This window comes from Papaver somniferum, chromosome 3, assembly GCF_003573695.1.
Source record: "Papaver somniferum cultivar HN1 chromosome 3, ASM357369v1, whole genome shotgun sequence".
NCBI classification, from domain to species: Eukaryota; Viridiplantae; Streptophyta; class Magnoliopsida; order Ranunculales; family Papaveraceae; genus Papaver; species Papaver somniferum.
Genome location: NC_039360.1, coordinates 224507959 through 224526454, shown reverse-complemented (window position 1 = coordinate 224526454; position 18496 = coordinate 224507959). Strand labels below are relative to the sequence as shown.

General features: G+C 36.7%; 1 long non-coding RNA gene across 1 annotated transcript; it reads right to left on the bottom strand.

Annotated features, from left to right (window-relative positions):
- Nucleotides 1–4145: 4145 nt before the first annotated feature.
- LOC113362174 lies at nt 4146–7499 on the bottom strand. Its single transcript, XR_003365591.1, has 3 exons — nt 7357–7499; nt 5797–7032; nt 4146–5678 (listed from the first exon to the last, which is right to left on the bottom strand). It is a non-coding gene; the product is annotated as an uncharacterized LOC113362174 (long non-coding RNA).
- Nucleotides 7500–18496: the final 10997 nt, after the last annotated feature.

Genomic DNA, 18496 nt, shown 5'->3' with positions numbered 1-18496 from the left:
AAGGATCTGGAAAACATAGGACAACTGACCCATAGAGAACGTATAAAGTCATACCACAAAACGCATGGCCATCACTTGTTTGTTTAGAAATATAATGAGAAGAGATCTCTACCATGATAACAATTTTACCGATTAAAGAAATAAAAATAGGTGTACCAAAAAAAAACCTGATGCAGTGATGTTAAAGAGAAAATCCATATTCATTCTTGTACACTTTGTACTACGGTAAGATGGAGAGGCATATGGGGAAGGGAGATAAATATAAACATGGAAATTGTTGTGATGGAAAATTCACAGCGATTTCTACAAACCACGTTTTAAGCCTGCGATTTCTATAAACTACATTTTAAGCTCCATGTAATGAGCATGAGATCGCTCCATGCTAAAATAGAAAAAACTCGTCAGCGTCATACATATTACATTTTCAGATGGCAATGGGAGATGCCTAATTGCATATGAAAGATTCATGCACTGCGATATAACTTTGATGATACTGCTTCATCAGAGAATGCATCAACATAAGCCTAATACGTTTCCATGAACCATTATTGAAAAGCATAACAAATTTGAATTGAGAAAAGAAAAGCTTACCTTTGACAGTCGGCACCAAAAATATTGTTTGAAAACAACAAATTTTAATTTATAGCTTTAAGAATTGACAAATAAGAATGTAGAGAGCTGCACAAACAAATAGAGAATATATACCATAGTGAGAATGAGGAGATCCTTTTCAGTTTACCTTTTTCCCTACGTTCACTACCGTGATTTAAGTGGCTAGGCAAAGGGTTTTCCATGCGTTTTCCTTTTTTGCGCGGAGTAATTCTCATTGATGGTTTGGAAAACGGAAATCGTTTTGAGTCTTAATGCGAGGAGTAATATGTGGAAAGAAGTTTGGGTGAGTATCATTAGAGTGTGAGAATATTCAGATCGATCTAGGACGTTCTTTATGTGCCCAAAGTGTAGATTACCGTTCAACAGGAAAATATGGAGAGAAGAGCAAAACATATATTAATGGTTGAATGTGGACCGTCTTTTATGTGCCCAAAATATAGATCACCAGATGAAAACACCATTGTCCCTTATAATATAGATTAATTTCGAACTTTATATGATTAAAAGACAATTTTATAAATGGGGACGGAAAATTTTTCGTTGGTATTTGATAATCTATATAGCAGCCTTGAGAGTTCATATCATTAAACAAGCAGACTTAATGGGACATTTCGTAAAGAATTCAAGCAACTGAAAATCGACCGTGAATGCTCGTTAATTAGCCAATTGAACCTTACTCACTTTACATTACAGCCCGTTCGTTTCAAGGAATTGTATTCCTTGGAATCCAATTTCTAGGGAATGCGTTCAATTCCTTGAACCGAACAGGACAAATGAATTCTATGGAATTGGGAATTTTCATTCTTAGGAATCCAATTCTCTCCAAAATGATAGATTTCCATTGCATTGGTTCAATGATGCAATGGAATTGGATTCCGGGGTAAAAACAAAGGTAATTGAATTACCTCAACCGAACATAAATTTTTTGGGTTGGAATCAAATTCCTTGGAATCCAATTCCAAGAATTGGATTACCCATAATTGAATTCCTAGGATTCTAATTCTCCCAACCGAACGGGCTGTAAGTCGATTCATCTAGACTGCTTAGGGCAATTCCTATGGAATGAACAAACTCAGAGTTTGTTCATTTTGCTCCCACTATGGAATGAACAAACATGAAAAATGGATGTTCAAATGAACGGGTCGTAACATCGAGTCCTAACTTCCGGCGCGCGTCTGTTGTAAGGACATGCGTTTTCAATACTAACGCTGACGTCAACCCGAACAACGCCCGCAAACGCGTGTTTTTATTTACATATCCAGCGTCCTTACCAGAAACGTCGGCGTCTGACCCAATGCCGCTTGTTGGAATTAATTAATTCAAACATCTTTGGTCGATAAGTTATTTTGAAATTTGATTTTTTTTGAATTTTTTGGATTAAGTCTATTTGTAATCCTAGTCTTTAGGGGGCTACAATTCACGTTTTAGTTCATAGAGTCTAGGAATCTTGTTATGTTAACTGTTTTGAGTTTGTTTTAGGATTTACGTTAGGGTTTTATTTGATGTAAGCCTATAAAAAGGCCGGTTCGTTAATGCAAAATATATGGAAAATTTTTAAGAGTTTTATGTTCACAAGTTTCTTCTAAAAAACTTTATTTTCTTAATTAAATTTTTTACATTTGGCATCGTGAGCCAGACGATCATGTGGAGATGGCGATTAATGGCACGCTTCCGCAACCGCACATCCCTATTTTCAAAGGTGATAATTTCAAATTTTGGTCTATTAAGTTGAGAATAATTTTTATTTCTCATGACTTATGGGAATTAGTAGAAAATTGGTTATGAGAAAAAGTGAAGAAAGATGCAAAAGCTTTGTCATTCATGTAAAAAGGTTTGGATGATTCAATTTTTCCAAATATTTCTAACTGCAGAACAGCAAGAGAAGCATGGACTGTGTTGCAAGGAAAGTACGGAGGTACTAATAAGGTGATCATTGTGAAACTGCAAACTCTTCATCGTGAGTTTGAAACTTTTTCTATGGGAATCTGTGCATAAATTTTTCGACAAGGTTACGAAAAATGTGAATGCAATCAGGTCTTATGATGAAGAACTCTCTGATCAAAAAATTGTTGAAAAAGTATTACGTTCTCTTCCCTCTAAATTTGAGCATGTAGTAGCTGCTATTGAAGAATCCAAGGATTTGTAATCTTATTCTTTGAATGAACTAATTGGATCTCTTCAAGCAAATGAGAAAAGATTGAACAGGTTACAGAAATTGGAATCATATGGAGAAAAAGCTCTTATGGCTAGAGAAAAGGGTAAAAATCCTTCTTCTCAATCATGTTCAATATGCAAAATGACAAATCATACTACTGATGTTTGCTAATTCAAAGATAAAAAGCCACTGCAGTGCTACCACTGTAAAAAGTTTGGGCATATTGAAAAATATTGTCGTGAAAAACCAAAAGAAGAGCATGCAAATTTCATTGTAGGAGCATCTGATGATGAGGAAGAGTTGAAACTATTTTAATTATTTGATGATGCTGATGAAGAAGGTTATATGTAGATGATGATAATGATGTAAGATGATGACGATGATATGATGGTGAAAAAAAAGATGTTTGAATTATGGGAGGATGTTGGAATTAATTAATTCAAACATCTTTGGTCAATCGGTTATTTGAAATTTGATTTTTTTTTGAATATTTTGGATTAAGTCTATTTGTAATCCTAGTCTTTTGGGGGCTACAATTCATTTTATAGTTCCTAGAGTTTAGGAATTTTGTTATGTTAATGTTTTGAGTTTGTTTTAGGATTTATGTTAGGGTTTTATTTGACGTAAGCCTATAAAAAGGCCGGTTCATTAATGCAAAATATATGAAAAATGTTTAAGAGTTTTAAGTTCACAAGTTTCTTCTAAAAAACTTTATTTTCTTAATTAAATTTTCCACAGCGCCAACGGCTCCATCTGAACGGCTGAAAAATCTGGTGATCCAACGGCTACATTTTTTGAATTATATAAATACTCCTCATTTCAACTCTAAGTTCTCACATTCTTCTCTTCACTCTCAATTCTTGACTGAAGATGTCCCGGCCCCGTTTAGTTCGGCGAGTTCCGTATGCTAAAGAAGAAGATGAATCTACTTGCAGAAACTATATTTTTTTATCTACTCAGCTTGCTTCGGAAAACTACCCATGGGTGAATTTCTGGGCGGTTATTCACGATGGGTTCTGCAGTGACACTCGTAATCCGAGTCATCGTTCTATATGCGACACAGAACGTCGTTTTGGTACAATTAAGAAAGAAGTAAGTTAGTTTGTAACTTTAACCATACAAGTAAACCGATATCGACTGAGAGGTGAAACTGATGCTGAGATGGTAATAACATCTTTGGATGAATGGCGAAGATGGAAAAATCTGGGTTTTCCTTTCGAAAAATGTTTTGAAATCCTTAAGGTGTTGAACAGTTTCAACCCCTTCTTTGTAGTACCTAGTACTTCTTCTTATTGGTGAAGTTAATGTGATGTAGTCCGTCGTGATTTAGTGAAGCCAATATAAAATGCTTACTTTTAAACATATGTAATTTTATTTAATTAAAGACTGTCGTACATTTAAAACTAAAACTATGAATGTAGCAGAAAATTTACAATAATCTCTCTAACGTCGCTCATATCTATTTCCCCCATTGTCATTTTCTGGAGTCAATAATTCAGCAAGTCTTGGGGATAGACCTGCTAAATCACTCAAAGCCAACATAGTTTGTAAATTTCCAAATGAGGATAGACCTGATAGACCTCGCTGACCTGGATGAAGAAAATTAGGCGATTGGTAAGAACTATGTGTACTCGGACCTCAAAGAATATAAGAGGTTTGTTGTTGTGCTGGTGTTGGTGTGTAGCATTCATTTGGATTGTAGGGCATATTTGGGTTGTATGGCACATTTTGGTTGTAGGGAGAGAATGATGATGAAATGCGCCTAGGTTCAAGCCGAAGTGGCTGAGGTAGAGATACTGGCACAATTTATGGTGAAGTAGTATTGTGCTGTGTGTCTCGCACCACTGTTTCTTCACTTTCGTGCCATGATGATCTGTTGTTTGCTGATATGTTGTTTTCTTCACTTTCATGCCATGCTGATCTGTTGTTTGCTGATCTGTTGTTTTCTTCATTTTCGTACCATGATGATCTGTTGCTCCTGGTGGATTCGGAAGAATGTGACCGCTGCCCATCATTTGGACCTACAGTTGGACTCAATCCAAACATTGTATCTGTCTGCCATCTTCGTAGTTGTTCCAAGTACATCGCCTCTACTTGCTGATTCCGCCAATGCATATCGTTGAGATAAATCCGCATCTCTTCCTTACTAGCATGGACATTGGAGTAAGGATAATCTCGATCCATACCTTGGGAAACAATGGGGATCGTGATTGGCTCACCTTGTGAAGTAATACTTTGCATCTCCCAACGAATTCTGGCATATTGAACGAGGATGATGAAGAACTTGTACCCGTTCTGGAATAAGTCATAAAGCTTGGCTCTTATGGAGGTAGTTGGCTAGGAACGACACTTGGATTATGGGACAAGTTTGATAACCCTAGGAAATCAAACCCATAGACGTGCATGTTCTGTATCTAAATCACAGGCTACGTAATTGACTTGTACCACTTGACATACTGCGCTTCAGTAATATTCAACTATGTATTTAGTTCATACCTCTCCCATTCGGTTATTCCCAGCCGATAAAAATCTGATGCATAGGTTTGCATCTGTTGTAGCGGGTTAATTACAATTGCAAATATACCTTGTATTTGGTACTGCACTCTTTCTCCCAAGTACCAAACCCCTCGCTTTGATTCCGGACTGTAAAAAACTACTCTACGCTTAGAATAATCAACAATACTTACTCCAACATCATCACTATACTGAGGTAAGCCAGTGTAAGGGAGAACAACTACGTTGTTGTGGCTCCGAGTCATCTGATGTAACCTGTAAACAAAATGCAAACTTCGTTGTCGATGCCAGTGTTCTTCTCTAAGTTGGTCTTTATATACATATCCAACATTGGAAATCTAACTGTCCCGTGTTTTAGGATTGGTTTACCAACACGGAAGTAGGTATACCACCAATCCTGCAAATTATACTCCATAATTTTAGTATATCGACTAAATAATGTACATTTGCTCATAAAATTTATTTAAATTTAGTAACAAGAATAAATTTAAAAAAAGAATAATTTTGATATTTACCTCTATGATGTTCCAGAAACCAGTGAAGTATTTAACGCCCATGGACGCTGTATCCGACGCACAATACAATTCTGCTAAAATTTCAGATCCCCAGTCATAATCTGGTGCTTTGTCGAGATCTTCTAACGCTTCAATCCAACCAACATGAGCAACAGAAGTTGAGTTTGGAAAGAATGCCTGACCCAGCACCCATAAGATAAACATCCTTTCGAGTTCATCATAGTCATCCTCTCGACGCATGTTTGTTTCCAAAAACGAGGGACAAAGCGTCTCCCATTTACTATTTGACATCCATTCGTCTTGATTGTATGGTGGCGGGTCTCCCGTTCCACTTGGAATCGCAACAGTGAAATACAAATCAAGGGGAGTAATTCTTATTACAAGTATAACATCAACTATGATTAATTCTTTTGATTATTTAATAATTATTTAAAAAATTTAATTTAACTTAAGTTAAAAAAACTTACCAATTTCGAAATCGTTAAAATAGAATGTGTGCGTCGTCATCCACCACCTTTCTACCACTATTTTCAGAATTTTTTTGTTATGTTTTCTAGGCTTAATTCGATAAAGCGCACGCCAAGGATATCTGTCAACCCTTTCTCGGACTGCAGGCGGTAGACAAACATAAATATAATTTAACTCTGAAAATCCACCTCTCATGACATAATAATCCTCAGACCGTTCATGATGCCCCGACACATGACTTGGTACTAATAATGGAGCATCAACTATATTTGGTGCAGCAAACTTTGCTTCTCGATTTTGAGTATAATCTACATTTGTGTGAGGAGACGGTGCCGATTCATTGCTGCGATCTCTTTTCTTCTTTATATTACAGACCGCTCTTCTCACTATGTTCATATTGTATAGAAATTTTTGATTCAGAAGAGTTTTAGAAGAAGGAAATGGTAATGGTGTGACTGAATATGAAATCAAAACAACGAATTTATAGTGTTGAAATTGAGCCGACCGGTGCAAATATAGGCGTTGGGGAGTCGACCGTTAAAGACTTCGTTTCTAACGCCCGCGTCAGCACACCGAGCGCCCGCGTCTGGTCTTCAAACTCCCCCGTTTTGTATGCAAACGCCAGAGTCTGTCCTTAGATCGCGCGTCTGGTACTCCAACGCCCTATACTTTCCCATAATGGAAAACCCAATTTAGCCATCAACGTGGCTGAACAAATATTTGTCTTTGGCCATTGTCATAGAAATTGCTCTTAGATTGCACAAATGCCTGTCAATCGATTTGGCAGACAAGAAAATCTAAGCGTGGGATACCAAATAGATCTTCTTATCATGATCCATTAACATCACAAGTTCAAAACAAAATAGATAATATGTTTGATGCCTTCGAACAAAGTGATTTTATCTTATGTAATTGAAACAAAGATCTTTGCTCTTTAGCATATAATCAAGCGGTGTTGAAGAAGCTGGGGAACAGTTATGAAAATAGCCCTGGTTAGTTGTACTAGGTATACATTGGAGAATCAAATGTCATACTAATCTGTGCCTAGGACATATCTTTGTTGTACTAGGTAATGGAGATCAAATGTCTTACCAGTTTGTGCCCATTGCAAATCTTCATTGTAAAGATACGCTGATGCAGTTGATTAATCGATTGATGTTGCTCAAACGGATTTTTTAACATATCTTATATTTATTACGTCCAGTTATTTTGTACGCCCGGCATTGCAGCGAGTACAAAATTTTGAACTCCAACTATGTTTTTAACAAATCTGCAATTTATAGGTGTGTGTTCGCTGTGCACTCATGCGCCAGATAGCTGAGTCATTAGTTTCAACTATTTACACAGGAGGCACTTCATATTTGTTTGCAAACTTAAAATATTTAGTCTTAATTATTGTTGTACATGTATACCTAATGGGCTAATTTGGTAGTTACTATGCCCTACTGGCTCAAGCTCTAATTAGTTAGGTGAATTATCATCTTGTATTCTGATGGTCGTTAGTCGTTACTAGTATATTTTATGCTCCACTGGCCAGTTGTTACATCAAATTGGGATACGAAGGAAATGAAAGCCACAAGTTTTTAGTTAGTGAGGACTCACTTCAGTAGCACTTGACAAAGAAAAAAAGCTAAATAATCCAATACATGCACCCCCATTAAATTGCAAAAATCCATTGCCAATTTATTGCTGTTGGGTCCTTAGATCCGTCAAGACAGGTGGGTAGGTCCATTTTATTTTATTTTCATTTCTAATAATGCACCTAAACCATCTACTTGTATCTAATTATATGCGCGTCCATACATTTCCATTTGGTGTGTGTAGTATGTAATTATTTTACGTGGATATGCATGATTCAATGGTGCTCTATCGTATTTTATGACATCTATGATTGATCTTCTGATGTTTTCAAGATAACCATTGTTTTATCTGATCAGGATCTGGCCTTAGCTGCCTTAGCAGTTATTTTATTTGTTCCATGTTTTCTTAAATGCATGCACTTGTGGTTAATTAATTTTTCTGTGTTGTTAATGATGCCCTTATCTTTCAGCATTGTTGGTTTCTTTTTGGTGTTTGATCATGGAGGGATGCAATGAATATTATCATAAATGAAATTATGGATGCTGATTGACGTTAAAGGATGGCTTTTATATGAGTATACCCACCATCTTACAAGGTCTTATTCCACCTAATGAAATCTCTAGTTTAGAACCATGCAATGAACTAATGATACGATGTGATCTACTAACAAGAATAGGATTTGGATCAATCCAATATGGAGTGGGTGCATGAGATGCTCTCTTTTCTAAAGTGATTTCTTAAAATTTGATTTTCTTTTCCAAAGTTGTTTGGATGTTACTTCAATTTTCGTCAATTCATTCTCAATAAAACGTGTTAGATGATCTCTAACATCAAAAGAGAAGAAGCTCAATTTTAGATTACATGATTGTTACATGAGTTACCAAATTTCATCCGTTACCAGATGCATACAAAAACAAAACAATTTTCACTACTGAATCAACTGAATTGGTAAAACTTCAATTGCTAATTGGTTCGGATTTGGATTTAAAACTCGTGGTATATGAACTAATAATCTTCTAAACAAAATTAGTTAGTCCAAATTTGATAAAACCATAATAAAAAATCAAAACCTTTTTTTACCACAAATTGGAAATTAAAAAATAAAAATAATTGAAAGCGAAAGAAAAATTCACGAGACTAGGATATACCCAGATTAATTGGGGTATACCAAATAAAACAAAATAAAGTCATTAGGAAGTAAAACTCAAAACTTCTTAGCCGTATATTTATACAAATGACTAACTTTCATTATTTAATTAGCACTAATCAACCTGTTTAGTTTAATTAATTTAGTTGGACTAGTTGGTTGAATGAAAAGTTATATGAAAATTTGTTTTGGTTAGATTGAACTTATGGATTTTGTTGGAAGATTTTTGAGGAAAAAATATTTGTTTTCGAATTTTGTTTGTAAAGGAAATGAAACCACACTAGTCAAACACTTCTAAAAAGGGGATTGCACAGTTGATTAATGGTTTCATTGTGCAAATTATAGAAGAAATCTAACACTTTCAGAAATCACAGTGTAAAAAGTCGGCATGCTCGACTGAAAACGAACATGACGACCTTTATAGCCGGATGTTGATAATAAACCATGATGACGACCAAATGAGATTTTTCATACGTAGAACGGTGTTATAAATGTATGATTAGTCGGAAAGGTATTAACTAATTCATAACCTTCCGACTACACTATAATTGTCAAAGTCGATAATGTCAAACACTGACGACTAAAAATCTTATACACAAGGTCGTCACGATTACAGATAAAACAACATGACGACTAAATGAAAAATGAAACACAAAGAAAGTTTAATTTTAGATGTTACTAGTCATCATGGTCGAAATTGCATAAAGTGACGACCGACAGAAAGTCGTCAGGGTAGTTTCCCCAACCATGCCGACTAATAACAAAAATGTACACAGAGAAACTGTTTTAATGGTAGTTATTGGTCGGCAAGATTTAAGTTTTCGAAACATGAGGACCTTCATAACTACAATACTGATCGGCAAAATATAAGCATGAATATGTGACGGAGAATATTTTTATTTATTTTTTTAATCGGTAAAGAAAGAATATATAGATCAAAAAAAGAGAGGGTATATAGGCAATACCACCCTGAGCAAAACAAGAAAAAGAAGAAAAGCAGAGACTAGTAACATACTAATACCACCCTGAACTATGCTAGTTCTATCACTGGTACTTGGGCATCTATTTTCATGTAATTTTGAATTCTTTTGTTTATTTTTGTTTTGCTACTTCTGGTAGCTCTCTTTGTAAATTCTTTTATCTAATAAAGTCTTCTCTTCCGATAAAAAATAAAAGACTACTAGGTCATGCAGGATTGAAATAAATATTACACCAATCACTCATAACATCAGAGGAGCTCACTTCACTGAAATTTTTAATGGCTAGAGCCCAACAGAATAAGCAATAAATAACCTTGTTAACTACAGCCTTGATATTGCTTCTCTTTTCTGTAAATACCCTTGAATTCCTCTCCTTCCAGAGAGACCAAATAATTGCCATTGGAACCAAATTCCAAACTGCAGTACTTGCTGCATCATGTTGATTCAGTGCCAAGTTTGTAAAGAAGTTATAACATCCCCAGGAGTGCAGAAAAACCAACTTAACTTAGAAATAAATTCCACCCAGACTTTTCTTGCAAAAGCACAGTGCATCAGGAGATGTGAACAAGATTCACTGCTGTTGCAGAACAAACAACCATCTGGGACTTCAACTCCTCTTCTCCTAAGTAAATCTCTAGTGGGTAAACTGTTGTGTGCAATGAGCCACAGAAAAAAAACCACTTTTGGAGGACATTTTAAGTTCCAAACAAAAGTAAAAATAGAACTATGTTGCACCAGCACATTCTCTGCAGAAATAACATCATAAGTAGACTTAACAGTGAAGGTCTTTTAGTGAGAGATGAAAGAAACTCATCCTCCAGCTCCAGGTTGAACTTGACATTGGCAAGATCAGAATTAAGAATTTGCAGCTTCATCCTAGCAGCTGCATCGAGTCTTCTTGGCACACTAAGACTCCAGACTTCATTACCATCAAGCAGTACACATCTCAGCAACTGAAGCATTTTTAGCCCTGGATAAAGCATAAATATTTGGAAAACAAGACTTAATAGAAGTATCATACAACCAATTATCATCCCAAAATCTCACTTTGTTTCCCTTATTGACCTTAAACCTTACAAACTTCAGGAAAATAGATTTATGTTTCATAATAGCTTTCCAAACTGATTTCCCATAAGTTCCCTTAGGAGTATTAGAGATCCACTGGACTTCATCATAACCATACTTCTCAAGAACCAACTTCCTCCACAGTTCATTTTCCTCCATAGAAAATCTCCAACAGCATTTAGAGAGCAAAGCCTGATTGACCTTCTTTAAACATTTAATACCAAGTCCACCCAAATTTTTCTTTCTTGACAGAGCCTTCCATTTCACCATATGAATCTTTTTCTTTCCTTTATTGTCATTCCATAAAAAGTCCCTCATGATTTTTTCTATCTTTTTGATGACAGAAGCAGGCATTTCAAAAAGTGACATATAATAGATTGGAAGGCTAGCTAGCACACTGTTAATGAGAGTGATTTTACCTTCTCTTGATAAAAGAGACTTTTTCCAATCTGCCAATTTAACAATAAACTTATCAATGATCTTGTCCCACTTTGCAATACCTCCACACCTATCACCAAGAGGTAATCCTAAATAAGTTGTTGGAAGCACTCCACTGTAGCATCCCAAAAGAGAAGAGAAAACAGATAAGTTCCCATCATAACCAACACCAAAGATTTTGCTTTTAGTAAAATTAATTTTTAACCTGTAAGCATCTCAAATGATATGATAATAAGCCTAAGATTTCTCACTTGGTCTTCATCAGCATCAAGAAAAATTAGAGTATCATCTGCAAATATCTGATGACTCAACTTCATACCACCATCCTTGACATGAAAACCAGAAAGCAGCCCTTTTTATTGTGCCTTTGTAATCATGAAAGTAAGAGCTTCTCCTACCAAAAGTAATAAGAAAGGTGAAATGGGATCACCTTGTCTTATACCTTTGCTATTCTTGAAATAACCAGTCTCACTCCCATTTAAAAGCATAGAAAATCTAGCATACACCACACAACAATGAATTTATTTCCTCCATTTTTCACCAAAACCCATCAATCTAAACATATCATCAAGGAAATCCCAATTCACATGATCAAATGCTTTTTCAAAATCAACTTTACAAAGTAAACCAGGCTTGCCACTTCTTAATCTTGAATCAATTAACTCATTAGCAGTTAAGACACCATCTAAAATTTGCCTTTTTTTAATAAAGGCAGATTGTTGTTGAGAAATAATTGTTGGTAATTAAAGTTGTTTTAAATCTTCAGCCAAAATCTTGGAGACAATTTTGCAAGCACCATGAATTAGACGGAGAATTTTTTTGATGGGGGTGTTTTTTGAAGGGGGCATGGGGGACAAATAATATGTTGACATGTGTCAACATATTAATGAATTATGTTTCCAGAAATACCAACACCAATCAAGAAAATAAATTTTCTCTCCAAGAATACACTTCTTTTATATTTTTGGAAACAGAAGTCATTAATATGAAAGACATGTATCAACATATGATTTGTCCCCCATGCCCACTTCTTTTAATTGGGCTTCAAAGACACTTGACCAGAGACAAGTCAAGGTGAAGGTCAATTTTCTGGCCGTAGACACCCGGTACGGCGTCCATTCTTGAGATTCATGCTGCTCAAATACAGAAATGCAATCTTCCAATCTTGAAAGCCAAAATAGAGAATCTTTACAAAAATGACCAAACTACAACAGACTGGGGATCTATATGGAATTTGGAAGTTGCACCTGCTATCAAAATCTTTCTCTGGAAATGTGCTCATGAAATCCTCCCTACTAATGAAAAAACTGCAAGTATTCTTTATTATATTGATCCCATATGCAAAATATGCAAAAGTGGGGAGGAGACAGTGACACATTTGTTTCTTAACTGCCCAGCTGCTACTGATGTTTGGCAGCACATGCTAGGTGAAAGTCATGGTCTGTTTAACCATCAAACACCTTTCATGGACTGGTTCAATACTTGGTTTCAACATATCAGTACTAGTGAAAACATCAGCATCTATGCAACTACTTGCTGGTTTATTTGGAAGTCTAGATGTGATCTAGTTTTTCAAAACCTCCCACCCAATGCTAAAAAAACCTCCCTTAGCATTCAACAACATCTATGTGACTTTAACAAAATTCACAATTTACCTAACCATGCCCTTAATACTCAGGGGTTTCTCTCCGATATCGGTTCCCAAAAAGCAGAAACTGGTAGTCATGTTGGGATCCCTCAAAAAAAGCAGTATTATGGTTACATAATCAAAATCTGCACTATACAGGATCCTAACAGTTATCAGTTTTTCCAGCCCTAACTGTTACTGATTTTGCAGGAAACTATGTTGATAGCAGAGGACACACAGGCCAATGAGGAGCATAAGGAGCCACAGGAGGAGCAGAACTAGCCTTTGGTTGGGAGGAGGAAAAGCAGCACATGAATATCGAGATACATGCTAAAACAAATGAAATCCTGGAACACTTCAATGCTCTTTACATCAAAGCCATCAAAGGAAGATTCAACAGGAACTTCCACAGGTAAAGGCAACTTTTGAATGAAGAAATCACTTTAAACATTAAACCTGTAACTTTTGTCTTGACGGGTCTTAAACTTCTTCATAGAACCCAAAACTTGCAAGCTTTAAATATAGCTATCGTCTGTGAGAATCTTAGCAGTGGGTCTGATGTTTATCCAAACAATGACACCACTTGCACAATTATATATCACCTTCCTTAGGCACTGCCTAAGTTTTCAAAAAAAAAAAAACTCTTCAAATTAGTACGTGTTAATGATTGGTTATTCTCATCCCCCAAAATATTGTTGGGCCGCATATAGATAGAGAAACTGGTCCAAGCATGTACCATTTTGCTAAATACAATAGTTTTTATCATTTCTCATGAACCCTGATTTTGGGCATACCAAAATCTTCTTAGGCATACAAAGCACTAGTCCTAACTTGGGTGACCTTATAAGGGGTACCCTATGGGGTGGTTCAATTACCTATATGCCCTTAAATACTTTAAATTACTACTAATTTATCCCTAACCCTAATACAAAACCTATAATCAACTACACCTAAAATCAGTTTCATTCACCTTCTTCTTCTTCCTCTCCACAGCCGAACTCATTCAACCTTCCCTTTCATTTTTTTCATCGCGGAAATTTAATCGTCGATTCGTGAAAATTTAGTCGACGATTAAACTCATCTATATAATGGGTCGTCGTAAGCCAGTATCTCGTTCAAATCGATCGACTCAACAACCCACTGAAGAAGAAGAAGATTTAGAGAGTGAAGAACAAACTCAAAATCAACCACAAAATCAACCGGAAGAAGAGATTGAAGAAGAACCAACTCCGGAAATGAGAATAAGAAGGTTAGTTCTACAAACCCATCTCGTATTTGATGTTTTAGATTGGTTTGGTCGATTTAATTCGTCAAAATCATGTTTCTGCGGCGGTTACAGGGTATGGTTCGGCGCAAAACAAATCTTAGATGTGCGCCGAGCTGTTCTTGAAACTGAACCCTGAAAGTGCATATGAACGGCTCGGCGTATATCTGAAATCCGTTTTGAGCCGAACTTAGTGACACAGAGACTTATATTTAGGATCGGCTTATTTGATGGTGTTAGTTTTGTGCCGAATACGTTTTGTGAATTTCAGAAATTTTGCATGTGCGTAGGATCGGCTTGTATGGTAGTATTAGTTTTGTGCCGAATAATTGTTGTTTGAATTTCAGAATTTTTGCATGTGCTTAGGATCGGCTTGTATGGTTGTATTAGTTTTGCGCCGAATAAAGGTTTCAATTCATAAGTCTAGATTCGGCTTATTCGATAGTATTAGGGTTGCGCCGAATATCATTGTTAAAATTTCATAAATTTTACAAGTGTATAGGATCGGCTTATTTATATGATATCATGTTGCGCCGAATACATGTTTGAGTTCATAATCATAGACTCGGCTTATTCGACGGTATCGGTTGTGAGCCGAATATATAGGATCGGCTTATAATTGTTTTGTGGTATGAGCCGATCCACTCTCTATGTAAGCTAATAAAAATTTCAAGACATGATTCGGCTCATATGTGTTATTTCGGTTAAGTCGAGCCTTCTTATTTTCTTACAAGTTTTTGGATTTCCAAATCTCTTTGTTGTTCGAATTAGTCTTATAACTTTCATATTTGTGTCAGGACCAATGCAACTACAAAGAGGAAGAAGATGGAGGTAACACCTTCTACTTCTAAAACTCCCGATCCTAGAGGAGGAGGTAAGAAAAAATTGGGAGCGGTAGGTAGAGGAGGAATTTTAGAAGAAGAAGCTGAACAAGTAAGAATTGAAAGACAAGAAGAAGGAATAGCTGAAGATGAAGAAGTTGATGATAATCAAGAAGTTCATCAAGAAACACAACCCCAAGGAAAACCCAAGAAAGACAAGAAAGGTAAGAAGGTGGCAGAACCCGAGAAAGAGAAGGACGATGATGATCGACGGATCACTGGTTTACACATTCCTGATGAAGATGACGTAATTACACCTCGATCAGATGGTTTGACTCATGGTCTTCCGGAAGATGGAGGAAATGTGTTGATTGGTTATGTCGATTCTTGGGCGAAGAAAATTTATGAGACTCCTGATCACAACCGTGCAGTCCGAGTATTGAGACACCAGAGGGCAGCGGAATGGAGTCTTGATGAAGAGGTTCCTGAGGTGATTGCTTACGTACAACGCAGTGCTTTATGGCCTATCATCAATTATGGACATAAGGAATATGATAGTGTGTCGGCCTTTGCATTTACCGAGCGCTTTTGTCCAGAAACTTACACATTTCAATTACCTTTTGGAGAGATGGCAATCACTCCTGATGAGGCTAGTAAGATTACAGGCCTTAAAGCAAGGGGTGTAAGTGTGGATGCTGGTTTTTATGACATGAGTTGGGATGAGCTATACAATTTGTACCTGGAATGCCTTGGTTTGGGTACACAGAAAACTGAGTTGGAGTTTTGTCGATCAGTTAAAGATGTCGATACCGTTTGCATACCAGGTGGCAGAAATAAGAAGAATAAGAAGATCAAGTTGACTAACTTGAAAAAGGAGTTTGAGAACACAAAGGAAAGAGTCACACAAGGTTTGTTGATAATGGATCCCGTCAAAGTGAAGCAAACCGGAACTGCCTACTTGCTTTATACTCTTGGTAGAGACATCTTTCCCGACACTACCGGAAACAAGGTAAATGCTAATTATCTCCAATTGGTAAACAATCTTGAAACTTGTAACAAGTTTGCTTGGGGAACGGCTACGCTCGCTTACCTGCTGGACCAACTTGCCACCGCGTCTAGGTTGACAAGTACAAACATCAGAGGGAACTTCACTTTGCTCCAGGTAACTTTTGGGAGTTCAGAGTATGGTTCGTCTTATAACCATAAAATCTTTTAAGCCGAAGTTTTTACTTACTTGGTTCGTCTTATAATACTTGATCCATATAAGCCGAACAGTTCTCTGAGTTTGCAAACTTTATTCTTACTTTGATGTTTCCAAGTAAAACTTGTTTCTATCTATTCAATTCCTTTGATTTTTTAATGTGGTTCTTTGGATGTAGGTGTGGATATATGACCATTTCCCAATTTTGAACTTGGCCAAAGTATTTGAGAAAGATGTTGATTATGTTGATATAGAGCCAACTGCAACACGGTACGCGTACGAGGACTCCAAGAAAAGGAACAAAAAGAAGTTGGTGGAAAGTTTGAGAGAGACATTAGACCGTCTTGGTGTTGATGATGTCACTTTTCAACCATATGAGAAGGAAGATGAAGTTGTTGAAGATGAGGATATGCCGGTAGGTATGTATCATGGGCCATTGTGGTATCCCGGTGGTTATGTTACATACGATCCTAGGCGAGTACTCCGTCAATTAGGATGCGTCCAAAAGGTTCCTTTGTTTGACGAGAAATTCAGGTTGTTACCAAAGAGTGGTAAGGGAACTAAAAGCACCACTTCATCTTGGGAACCAAAGTATGATCCTGATCCCACCGTTGAGTTTTGGAATAATTTAGACAATCACACATTAGATGCGTCCAAGTTAACACCTTTACTTGATGATCCATGTGAAGAGGATCCGGGCTATATGGATTGGTATAACCAAATTTCTCATCCCTTCATTATCAATAAGAAAAGGCAAAAGATAGCTGATAAGGGGAAGGCGAAGCCAATCAAGATCACCAACAAGTCTACTTCCGAAGATGTAGTCAAGGCTTTCAAGATTATGGTAAGAATGACTTCACTTTATACTATTTTCATATATTAGTTATGGTAAAAATGTCTTCAACCTCATGGTTATAAGTTGTTGACAAATGAAAAAATAGGTTGCCGCGGATAGGGAGATGTTGAAAAAAAATGAAGGCCTTGGTTGCAAAACACCAATGACCTTGGAAGAACAAAAATACCTCATCAACAAGTGGGATGCAATCATCAACAAAAGACAAGGACCCGAGGAACCCGAACAAAGGCCTACCACTAAGAGGTCTCGACAAGTTGGTGAAGGTACAAGCCAAGGTGGTGCTACCGTCCAACCCGGTAATGATGCGTCGGAAGATGAAGACCAAGGTGGAAGAAGAGGTGGTCGTGCAACTAAGAAGAGGGGTCGTGGTTAAATGCCCTTTTATGTACACTTTTATGGTACACTTTTTCTTAAGTTTTAAGTACACTTTTATGGTGTTGCAAACACCTTTGCTTTTAGGTGATGAACTTTGTTTTTAATGATGCTGGGATTGGGTTATGGACACCTTCAATTTCATGTTTTAATGAATAGCTTAACAGTTATGCGCCGAATTTATAGAGTTCGGCTTATCCTCTAATGTTAGTTACGCGCCGAATCATTTGTCCTTCAGGTTCGGCTTTTTCTATAATTTGAGTTATAAGCCGAGCCTTAAAAATCATTATTGGTGTAACCCAGTATTGGTGTTCCTCAAGGACGATCAGGTTGATGTTCCTCAATTTCATGTTTTAGTGATCCTTGGTATCCTCGTGAATTATGTCTACTGGATCAGGTTGATTTTCCATGGGTCCAAGCACGATCTACAAAAAATATCACAAGGTTAAACACTAGAAAGGGAATATAACAACAAGGTTCGGCGCATTCGATAATCACATTATGTGCCGAACTATAAACATTTACAGGTTTCGGCTTATACGATATCCTCAACATGTGCCGAACCACGAACAATATTTTAACCCAAAAATTAACAAATTCATGTTCGGCTTAGACGATAATCATATTATGTGCCGAACCTTGGACATAAGAAGTTTCGGCTGATACGATATTCTCCATATGTGCCGAACCAGTAACAATATTTCAACCCAGAAATTAAAAAGTTATGTTCGGCACATACGATTTTGGATATGTAAGCCGAATTAGTAATGATTCTATTCTGGGCTATTCAGGATGTTGTTCGGCTTACTATGAAACTTTCATATAAGCCGAATTAGTGTCTAGCAAAAGGGTTGGAATTGGAAATTATAGGTTCGGCGCA